The following is a 12,228-nucleotide window of genomic DNA, read 5'->3' as shown; positions in this document are numbered from 1 at the left end:
GCGTGGCTGGACAGACAAACGGGGCTTTCTTCCAGGGCTCTGTTCAAAATTAGAGCACTATGTAGGGACTAGGGTGTCATTTGGGATGTAGCATAGCTATACATGGGAGCGGAGGGGCACACAGGCAGGAAATATGTTTCTCAGTAGGTAGACTCTGGAAAGGGAGCTGGAGTGTAGCCCAAGTAACACCCCCCCCCCCCCCCAACTTAACACCTGGGTTAGATAGCAATGAGCATACATTACTAACTCCTTACTGGTGTACAGAAGTGTGTGTACTCGTGTTGCTTTGATGTATTCTGTTTTCAGTTGTTAGTCTAAATACAATGTTGCTGACTTGACCCAGGCTAATCTCTAGCTATCCTAATTCTGTTGCCATCACACGTTAAAGGTCCAATGCAGATGTTTTTATTTCAATATCAAATCATTTCTGGGTGTCGATTAAGTACCTTTACTATGATTTTTATTATGTTGACGTGGTCAAAAATAAACAAAAATAGCTTCTTAGCAAAGAGCAATTTCTCAAGCAAGAATTTTGCTAGGACTGTCGGAGTGGGGTGGGGAAAACTGAAAAGTGGCTGTTATTGGCAGAGGTTTGGAACTCTTCCTTATTGGTCTATTAACCACTTTATCGCCTGATGATGTCACCAGAGGCCAGCCAAAACTCCCGTTCTTCCAAAAAAGGCAGATATTTCAGGTGTTTTCTCCCCCCCCCCCCCCCCAAACATAATTTTCACTATTTCACAGTACACGCACATCACAGGAAAGTCATGTTTTTGACTGCACTCTGCCTTTAAGGCAATTTCTAAGTTGATGGCCTCTGTAACAAACTTGCAAAATAAGCTTATAGCCAGCCACCTTCTACACTGGAGGCCAGATATTCCTTTTGTCTTAGTCCTCCTGTGTGCTTGACCTTTTTTCCTTTTTTTAAATTTTTTATGTTAGCTCCTGACCTAGAAAAAGGCTTCCTCGTTGAAGCATGGTGGAGGCTGGAGCTGGTGTTTTGCCACATTTCATGCTATCAGAATTTCCATTCACTTAGCTACTAGACCCCACTTAGGAAAAGGTTCTGAGAGGATGGGCCAGGAGTTGGTGCAGTGCTGTTGGGTGTTTTTTTTTTTGGGGGGGGGGGTTAAGTCTAGCCAAGTGGATTGCTCAGGGACTGTTAGGCTGTATGATGTGTAAACATTTGATACAGCAGTCAAGTTTTTTTTATTTTTCAGATAGGCCTACAAACAGATATATTGAAGTATTGACTACAGTCTGGCATAGGAGCTTTACAGATGGTGACCTTTGATTGAAAATAGTACATTTAGTGTATACAGTTTAGGAACTAGACTTCAATTTAGGATGTGATCATCTGCTTTTTTTTGAGGGGGTTAGGGTTGAGGGGGTTAGGGTTGAGGGGGTTAGGGTTGAGGGGGTTAGGGTTGAGGGGGTTGTTAGGGGTGAGAGGTGTCACTCACACTTCCTGTTCATATGCTAAAACTTTCAGTTCCTGAGTTGAGTGCTCGTTGGGGTCGGCAAGCATTAGAGGAAACCGTGAAGTGCCTCAAATCTCTTGGTGGTTTCCATATACCGGTTTTATAGACTGAAATATAGCCTAGACTAGGCAGTATATATGCAGCAGCACAGGCATTTTGTTTTCGGTCACATGTCCTAGATACCTACAATCGTTTGACCCTTTTTGTTGATTTACGAGCCCAACTTGCCTTACTGGCTTTTTCAAAAAATAGTTTTGTGTGTTTTTGCAGCACATGTTTTTATTTTATTTTGAAAGCTCTGGTTCTGCTCTTTGTTGATTCGTGAGCTTAACTCTCCTTTTTATTATCCTTTTGAAAAATAGATTTTAGTTGTGTGTTTGAACATACACAGTTTTGCCATTCCTAAGTTGCTGTGTTTTAAAACGGCAATGCAGAACCAGAAATCACTACTAGTTGTCACGTTCTTCTGCCATACATACCTTTTTCACTCTCTGTCTGAAACTTAATTCAAAAGCTCGTTGTCAGTCACCCACGGTCTCTTGTCAGGAGCTGAGTGGCGTATGAAACTGCAATGCCTCAACCAAAACCACACTGTGGCCCTGGCTGGCGAGACTTGGCTGTAACTTTGCATCCGTTTCAGTGCTTCCAATGCAGTCGTATAGCTGTGGCGCTGTGTCACGGCAAAATAATTTTCACCACGGCCCAAAAATATGGAACATGGGAAAACATATTTCTGCTGGGGCGCACGTTGAAGATGCTGTAACAGTCCACATTTATTTTTCCTCTGTAAACGAAACGAGTAATAAAATAGGAAAATCTGACAACCCCGTAGTAGAATAGTTGATCCATTTACCTCGTCGGCTTGTTGTGTGTTCTATGCCAGATAAATATTCAAGTTATGAGTGCCTTACGGAAACAATTACCTGACTCGAATATAGGCTGCAAAAATAGGCCATGTGACCTTTTTAGGCTCCGTCCTTCACATTTTTCCAGAGGAAATGCTCTTCTGTTCTGTCCATTACCACTCTAGTGTCTTTTTTGCCAGTGGGGAACATCCCATGTTGCAGTGTCTAGTGCCAGGCCCCTTGACTGACTGACAGGCATAGAGAGGCGAGGCAAACTGGCAGTTGTTGCACATCAGTTAAGTGTTGAATGACATTTCTGTTTAGAGGTGACTGAGGTATTCCCGATATCTCTAGGAAGCCGGCGCAGAGTGAGTGGAGTTCCATGGAGTCCTATTCTATAATAATGTTTCCAGATTGGTGTGTAGGATAGGCATGTGGGCTATGTACTAGGCCCATCTTCCTTGTTTACATCAGGGCTATAACATTCAGGTCCAACTAACCAGTTCTAAGTTTGTTTCCCCATTCTCACAATAGAAATCAAACGCCATCAAAGATGTTGGTGATATTGGGTTTCTAATTTGTTGCTGTGATTGCAACTGTTACTGTTATTGTAATGAGACCAAGTCACGATCTGATCTGTGTTGCACATTCTGCCCACATGTTTTAGAATTTGTAATGGGACATGGGTCCCCTTCCCTCAGCATTGAAACTGTTATTGTAATGGCAAGTTCGGGAAAGTATATATTTTTTTTTTTAGAGTCAACTGTTGCATCATTCGTTAAGTCAGTATCCCCTCTGCCAGTTCTTCCTGCAAGTGATTACTGTAGAGCTTAGCTGTGTCTTGACTCAAATCTCACCCCCCCTCCCCTCAGCCATAGATAGCCTGAAGATGGCCGATTTTAAGCTGCTCTCCCCCGATTTATCTACTTTTTATTTCAGATTGACAGGCTGACTGCACCGCTCGTGTCGCCTGCGCGAGCGTTGCAAAATAAATTTAGAAATCTGTTATTCGGGCGGCAGCGTAGCCTAGTGGTTAGAGCATTGGACTAGTAACCGGAAGGTTGCAAGTTCAAACCCCCGAGCTGACAAGGTACAAATCTGTTGTTCTGCCCCTGAACAGGCAGTTAACCCACTGTTCCTAGGCCGTCATTGAAAAGAAGATTTTGTTCTTAACTGACTTGGCTGGTTAAATAAAGGTAAAAAAAAAAAAAAAATGCAATTATTGCATCCACACTGCTCGCCTGTGTCAACGAGCGTCTGCGTTGCCAAAATAGGATTCGGTTCTATTTCTGACGCAGATCGCGCTGCAAGTCATGCCTCTCCCATCTCCTCATTGGTTTATAGAAGCAGGTACCCACGTGCCATCTCCTCATTGGTTATACCCACGTTGGTGACTGAAAGCCGAGTGGCGGTAATGCACCTAATTTATGAAAGTTGCCAATCGCAATATAAAGTCGAAGAAAAAGCCTGGAAGGAGTAGAGATGACTAGAATTGATTCGGTTGACTGTTTTATGTGTGGATTAAATGGCGGACTAGAGGACCTTGTGCATTTGAGGTAAAATAACAACTCAATGTTTATATCCCAGGACAAATTAGCTAGCAACAACAAGCTAGCTAGCTAAATTGCCATAAATGTTTAATGCTTTTCGACCTGTCCCCAAATTAATATAATTGGTTCAGAGTTTGTTTTGATATTTTAACCTGCGTGTTGTGAACGCGTTTGGTGTGGGGAGACAAAATACATTTATGCACGATGGCGCAGGCGCGCAGCCGGTTTGGGTTCCGTGTTAGACGTTTAATGTATGCCTGATGGTCGAAAAACTTGTTGCAGAACATTTTGCAGCTTTATGTGGTGTTGTCAGAGTAAAAGACATTTTAGGGGAAGATGTTTAACTAGATATACTTGTATAATGAACTGAGGCTATTTGCTTACAACAACAGTTTAACAACAATTGTAGCCAAATTGACCTTATGGTGTCAGTCAGTCTCTGTAAATCACCTGGTGGATGGAATGTGTTTTAGGTCTAAGTTAGCTGAGCTGTGCAACTTGATTCAGCAGCCCACTAGGAGACAAGGTGTGATTGACACTGTGAAATGAGCCAGTGTGGACAAGGAGGAATTGACACTGAAATGAGCCAGTGTGTGGACAAGGAGGGTGTCTGGAGGGGGGGGGTGTGTGTGGACAAGGAGGTTTGTGGCTTGGGTTTGAGTGTGTGTGGAATGTGGGTAGAGAATGGGGGGTTGGGATGAACTTTTAAAAGTTTTGAGTACAATAGTCTGTTAGGGGAAGTATATGTATTTCATGTCAGGGTGTGTGATAACGAGTGGCACTTGGCCTTTAACCCCAGGGTGTCCAGTTGTATCCTGAGGGGCCTGGACCACCGCTGATCACTGTGTCCTGACTCGCCTGCAGCCTCTGCTACTCATTTACAATGTACCTGAAGACATTAGCCTGCATCCAGCCCCATGTTCTTCACTTTCATACCATTCAGCAGGCCCTGTTGGCTAAAATGGGTGAACGGAATTAGCCTACCAATGGTAATCTTTGCACTCATCAGCCTCTCAAGTCCCGCTGCCTTTTTTAAGATTTTATTGCTATTCTAAAAAAAGGTGCATTGTTCCCTGCGGACCCACTCTGCCGGTCTCTCCATTGTCGTATTTAGGTTCCCTTCTCAGTCATCACCTCTGCCCCAGGTACCGATTCCCGCCATTGTTTACAGAGAAAGGCACGTCAGCCCTAGATTCAGAAAGAAAGGCGCTTCAGAAAGAAATGCTCCTCAGCCCCTGATTTAATAGATTCACTGTACGTCACAAAGGGCTAAAGCAGAGGATGTTATTTATGCACAGTATTTAGGTGAGTGGTGTTTTAAGTGATGTATGTTTGAATAGTCAAGAGGCCTTTCCTTTGCTCCACTTTCTTATCTGTGTAACTCTGAAAGCGCTGATAGATTGTCCAGGTAGGTTAAAGCAATGTCACAAACTTCATATCTGTAACTTTTCTGCCTAGCCTATCCACATCCTTACAAGAGTATGGGGGGAACACGACATGGCCTATAGGACATACAGTGAGTCCAAGAAACCACAGTTCCACGAAAGTCAGTTCCCTTGACTCTCTCCGTAGTTTTGTTTTCCATCACCCCTGCTTCCTGATTTAAGGGTCTACAGTACAGGGGAACATTCCCAGAAGTGTGGCCATATTTATGAATTTACAGAGTGGGCATTGAGCCCCGTTCTCTTACTCCCCAACACCCCACTGAATTAAACCTGTGCCGCAGGGGGACTCTAACAGAGCGCTGGAATCTAAATAGTCTTGACCTAGTTCTGCCCAGGCTCTGATGGATGGGACAGATGGCCTCATGAACACCAGGAGAGATTGCTTCTTTCTAGGGCTGGGAATTGCTAGGGACCTCGCGATACCATATCGCCATACTTAGGTGCCGATACGATATGTACTGCAATTGTCACAATTCTATATGTTTTAAGATTCAGTGTTCCTAACATATTGCTCACCATGTCTGCTGCAGAGGAACAAGAGAAATCTGACTGTTTTGATCAGTCATGGAAATAAATTGATAAAAATATCTTGGCTCAACATTTTCAAAATTGGATAGAGAACAAGCTATAGATGGAAAAATACTGGAGTTTTCGTGGCAGTACAGCCGACTAGTGCAAAAATATTGCGATATTGTAAAAAAAATAATATCCCGATTTATGTAACTGAATTGATTCCCTCCCCTTCAAAGTCCCTATGGCTTTTCACATGCTGAGTGAATTAGTGAGGTTGCTCCGAGGTCCAACACCCTGCAAGCAAACCAACCAGCCACCAGGCTCACTCAAGGCGGTTCTGTGTGTGCAGGGGTGAACGCAGCCAACGTTTGACACAGACAGAAATGGTTGACATCAATGGAAAAGAATGCCTGAAAAGGTTATTTTTGTTGAACTGGTTGTTCTGGGTCATTAGTTTTGCTTGAGGGCTGTATTGAGTTAGGTTAGACACCTTTCAACTAGAGGTAGACCGATTAATCGGAATGGACGATTTTAATTAGGGCCAATTTCAAGTTTTCATTCGATTTCCTGAAATCTTTTTTTTTTTATTTGTTGTAAATCTGTATTTTATTATTTATTATTATTATTTTTTTTATGCCTTTATTTAACTAGGCAAGTCAGTTAAGAACACATTTTTATTTTCAATGACGGCCTAGGAACGGTGGGTTAACTGCCTCGTTCAGGGGCAGAACGACAGATTTTCACCTTGTCAGCTCAGGGGATCCAATCTTGCAACCTTACAGTTAACTAGCCCAACGCAATAACGACCTGCCTCTCTCTCGTTGCACTCCACAAGGAGACTGCCTGTTACTCGAATGCAGTAAGCCAAAGTAAGTTGCTAGCTAGCATTAAACTTATCTTATAAAAAAACAATCAAGCATAATCAATCATAATCACTAGTTAATTAACTACACGCGTGTCCTGCGTTGCATATAATCTGACTGAGCATACAAGTATCTGACTGAGCGGTGGTAGGCAGAAGCAGGCGCGTAAACATTCATTCAAACAGCACTTTAGTGCGTTTTGCCAGCAGCTCTTCATTGTGCGTCAAGCATTGCGCTGTTTATGACTTCAAGCCTATCAACTCCCGAGATGAGGCTGGTGTAACCAAAGTGATATGGCTAGCTAGTTAGCGCGCGCTAATAGCGTTTCAAACGTCACTCTCTCTGAGCCTTCTAGTAGTTGTTCCCCTTGCTCTGCATGGGTAACGCTGCTTCGATGGTGCCTGTTGTCGTTGTGTTGCTGGTTTGAGCCCAGGGAGGAGCGAGGAGAGGGATGGAAGCTATACTGTTACACTGGCAATACTAAAGTGCCTATAAGAACATCCAATAGTCAAAGGTTAATGAAATACAAATGGTATAGAGGGAAATAGTCCTATAATTCCTATAATAACTACAACCTAAAACTTCTTACCTGGGAATATTGAAGACTCATGTTAAAAGGAACCACCAGCTTTCATATGTTCTCATGTTCTGAGCAAGGAACTGAAACATTAGCATTCTTACATAGCACATATTGCACTTTTACTTTCTTCTCCAACACTTTTTTTTTTTGCATTATTTAAACCAAATTGAACATGTTTCATTATTTACTTGAGGCTAAATTGATTTTATTGATGTATTATATTAAGTTAAAATAAGTGTTCATTCAGTATTTATTGTTGTAATTGTCATTATTACAAAAATAATATGTTGTGTGTATGTATGTGTTGAAAAATCATAATCGGTCGACCTCTACGTTCAACTATCAGTCATGTTGTAGCAAAGTTTACTAGTACTTTTTCAACCCATTCAGGCCTAGGAATCAACAGCTTACCTTGATATGGCTGTTATCTAGGCTACCTCAATCATGTGCTGATGGGCGTGTTGCATCAGGGTCTGTTAGTTTAGGAGAAGGTTACAACCAGTCATAATTGGGCTAAGGTGTCCTTTCAGAGTCGGGAGATTTACAACTTGAAAACAGGAGAGGATAACCGCTCCAGTTCATCTGTTACATTGAAGATGGTGTTCTAGAATCATGTGATCTAGGCTTGGGCGGTATACTGGGGTAGTTTGAAATACCGACGGTATGATTTTCAATATTGTCAACAACAACAAAAAAGCCCTGCAGGGTTGCATGCTTTTACCAGGTAAGTTGACTGAACATATTCTCATTTACAGCAACGACCTGGGGAAAAGTCACAGGGGGGAGGAATGAGCCAATTGTAAGATGGGGATGATTAGGTGTCCTTGATGGAATGTGGATGGAAATGTATCCAGGACACCAGGGTTAACACCCCTACTCTTATGATAAGTGCCAAGGGATCTTTAGTGACCACAGAGAGTCAGGACACCCGTTTAACATCCCGTCCGAAAGACTGCACCCTACACAGGGCAACGTCCCTTATCACTGCCCTGGGGAATTGGGGTATATATATATTTTAGGCCAGAAGAAGGGGTGCCTCCTACTGGCCCTCCAACACCACTTCCAGTAGCATCTGGTCTCCCATCCAAGGACCAACACTGCTTAGCTTCAGAAGCAAGCCAGCAGTGGGATGCAGGGTGGTATGCTGCTAGCAAATGCTATGCCACTGCTTAAGTTAATTTATTTGGCACATCTTAGATAGTTATCTCCAGCTCAGGACTCCAGCTATGCATTTGGTTTGCTAACTTGCTAGCTATGTGGCTAATGCAAGGCCTTCCTGTGTGTGTTTATGGTGCAGTGCATAGCAGCTCAGTAACAGTGAGCTTACCTTTGTGGATGTGCATGGATGGAAACCGCATGGCAGTAGGAATGTTGGCCAGCCAAACCTCTCACACTCAGCCAATAGGCCTACATCAGTACATTTACGTTTTAGTCATTTAGCAGACACTCCTATCCAGAGCGACTTACAGGATCAATTAGAGCAAGTGCCTTGCTCAAGGGCAAATCAATAGATTTTTCACCTAGTCGGCCCAGGGATTTGAACCAGCGACCTTTTGAGTTACTGGCCCAACGCTCTGAAGTGTCAGGCAACCTGCCTCCTCAGTAACACTAAGGCCTACTAAAGTGCATCAACAAACAGTTGTTCCCTGAACCTCACCTCAACTGACTTAGTCATGGCCAAAGGTTTTGAGAATGACACAAATATACATTTTCACAAAGTCTGCTGCCTCAGTTTGTATGATGGCAATTTGCATATACTCCAGAATCTTATGAAGAGTGATCAGATGAATTGCAATTAATTGCAAAGTCCCTCTTTGCCATGCAAATGAACTGAACCTCAAAAAAACATTTCCACTGCATTTCAGCCCTGCCACAAAAGGACCAGCTGACATGGCTGGAGATCACTCTGTCATGCTGCTTGAGTTTGAATAACAGACTGGAAGCTTCAAAAGGAGGGTGGTGCTTGGAATCATTGTTTTTCCTCTGTCAACCATGGTTACCTGCAAAGAAACACGTGCCGTCATCATTGCTTTGCACAAAGAGTGGGCATTGAGCCCCGTTCTCTTACTCCCCAACACCCCACTGAATTAAACCTGTGCCGCAGGGGGACTCTAACAGAGCGCTGGAATCTAAATAGTCTTGACCTAGTTCTGCCCAGGCTCTGATGGATGGGACAGATGGCCTCATGAACACCAGGAGAGATTGCTTCTTTCTAGGGCTGGGAATTGCTAGGGACCTCGCGATACCATATCGCCATACTTAGGTGCCGATACGATATGTACTGCAATTGTCACAATTCTATATGTTTTAAGATTCAGTGTTCCTAACATATTGCTCACCATGTCTGCTGCAGAGGAACAAGAGAAATCTGACTGTTTTGATCAGTCATGGAAATAAATTGCTAAAAATATCTTGGCTCAACATTTTCAAAATTGGATAGAGAACAAGCTATAGATGGAAAAATACTGGAGTTTTGGTGGCAGTACAGCCGACTAGTGCAAAAATATTGCGATATTGTCAAAAAATAATATCCCGATTTATGTAACTGAATTGATTCCCTCCCCTTCAAAGTCCCTATGGCTTTTCACATGCTGAGTGAATTAGTGAGGTCTGAGGTCCAACACCCTGCAAGCAAACCAACCAGCCACCAGGCTCACTCAAGGCGGTTCTGTGTGTGCAGGGGTGAACGCAGCCAACGTTTGACACAGACAGAAATGGTTGACATCAATGGAAAAGAATGCCTGAAAAGGTTATTTTTGTTGAACTGGTTGTTCTGGGTCATTAGTTTTGCTTGAGGGCTGTATTGAGTTAGGTTAGACACCTTTCAACTAGAGGTAGACCTATTAATCGGAATGGATTATTTTAATTAGGGCCAATTTCAAGTTTTCATAACAATCGGAAATCTGTATTTTTGGGCGCCGATTTGCCGAAATCTTTTTTTTTTTGTAAAAAGTATTTTATAAAAAAAAAATATATATATATATATATATATATATATATATATAACCATTTTTTATGCCTTTTATTTAACTAGGCAAGTCAGTTAAGAACACATTTTTATTTTCAATGACGGCCTAGGAACGGTGGGTTAACTGCCTCGTTCAGGGGCAGAATGACAGATTTTCACCTTGTCAGCTCAGGGGATCCAATCTTGCAACCTTACAGTTAACTAGCCCAACGCAATAACGACCTGCCTCTCTCTCGTTGCACTCCACAAGGAGACTGCCTGTTACTCGAATGCAGTAAGCCAAAGTAAGTTGCTAGCTAGCATTAAACTTATCTTATAAAAAAACAATCAAGCATAATCAATCATAATCACTAGTTAATTAACTACACGCGTGTCCTGCGTTGCATATAATCTGACTGAGCATACAAGTATCTGACTGAGCGGTGGTAGGCAGAAGCAGGCGCGTAAACATTCATTCAAACAGCACTTTAGTGCGTTTTGCCAGCAGCTCTTCATTGTGCGTCAAGCATTGCGCTGTTTATGACTTCAAGCCTATCAACTCCCGAGATGAGGCTGGTGTAACCAAAGTGATATGGCTAGCTAGTTAGCGCGCGCTAATAGCGTTTCAAACGTCACTCTCTCTGAGCCTTCTAGTAGTTGTTCCCCTTGCTCTGCATGGGTAACGCTGCTTCGATGGTGCCTGTTGTCGTTGTGTTGCTGGTTTGAGCCCAGGGAGGAGCGAGGAGAGGGATGGAAGCTATACTGTTACACTGGCAATACTAAAGTGCCTATAAGAACATCCAATAGTCAAAGGTTAATGAAATACAAATGGTATAGAGGGAAATAGTCCTATAATTCCTATAATAACTACAACCTAAAACTTCTTACCTGGGAATATTGAAGACTCATGTTAAAAGGAACCACCAGCTTTCATATGTTCTCATGTTCTGAGCAAGGAACTGAAACGTTAGCATTCTTACATAGCACATATTGCACTTTTACTTTCTTCTCCAACACTTTTTTTTTTGCATTATTTAAACCAAATTGAACATGTTTCATTATTTACTTGAGGCTAAATTGATTTTATTGATGTATTATATTAAGTTAAAATAAGTGTTCATTCAGTATTTATTGTTGTAATTGTCATTATTACAAAAAGAATATATATAGGTGTTGAAAAATCATAATCGGTCGACCTCTACGTTCAACTATCAGTCATGTTGTAGCAAAGTTTACTAGTACTTTTTCAACCCATTCAGGCCTAGGAATCAACAGCTTACCTTGATATGGCTGTTATCTAGGCTACCTCAATCATGTGCTGATGGGCGTGTTGCATCAGGGTCTGTTAGTTTAGGAGAAGGTTACAACCAGTCATAATTGGGCTAAGGTGTCCTTTCAGAGTCGGGAGATTTACAACTTGAAAACAGGAGAGGATAACCGCTCCAGTTCATCTGTTACATTGAAGATGGTGTTCTAGAATCATGTGATCTAGGCTTGGGCGGTATACTGGGGTAGTTTGAAATACCGACGGTATGATTTTCAATATTGTCAACAACAACAAAAAAGCCCTGCAGGGTTGCATGCTTTTACCAGGTAAGTTGACTGAACATATTCTCATTTACAGCAACGACCTGGGGAAAAGTCACAGGGGGGAGGAATGAGCCAATTGTAAGATGGGGATGATTAGGTGTCCTTGATGGAATGTGGATGGAAATGTATCCAGGACACCAGGGTTAACACCCCTACTCTTATGATAAGTGCCAAGGGATCTTTAGTGACCACAGAGAGTCAGGACACCCGTTTAACATCCCGTCCGAAAGACTGCACCCTACACAGGGCAACGTCCCTTATCACTGCCCTGGGGAATTGGGGTATATATATATTTTAGGCCAGAAGAAGGGGTGCCTCCTACTGGCCCTCCAACACCACTTCCAGTAGCATCTGGTCTCCCATCCAAGGACCAACACTGCTTAGCTTCAGAAGCAAGCCAGCAGTGGGATGCAG

At 42.7% G+C, this 12,228-nt stretch overlaps 1 protein-coding gene across 2 annotated transcripts in view; it reads left to right on the top strand.

Annotated features, from left to right (window-relative positions):
* Positions 1-12,228, top strand: part of LOC110509006 (TSC22 domain family protein 2) — a 31,058-nt gene that overhangs the window by 3,110 nt on the left and 15,720 nt on the right. The gene's annotated exons all lie outside the window — the stretch shown is intronic.

The sequence above is a fragment of the Oncorhynchus mykiss genome, chromosome 28 (genome assembly GCF_057628025.1).
Source record: "Oncorhynchus mykiss isolate SJ-2025 chromosome 28, ASM5762802v1, whole genome shotgun sequence".
NCBI classification, from domain to species: domain Eukaryota; kingdom Metazoa; phylum Chordata; class Actinopteri; order Salmoniformes; family Salmonidae; genus Oncorhynchus; species Oncorhynchus mykiss.
Note: the sequence above shows the minus strand (reverse complement) of the source record. Positions and strands in the feature narration are given on the sequence as shown.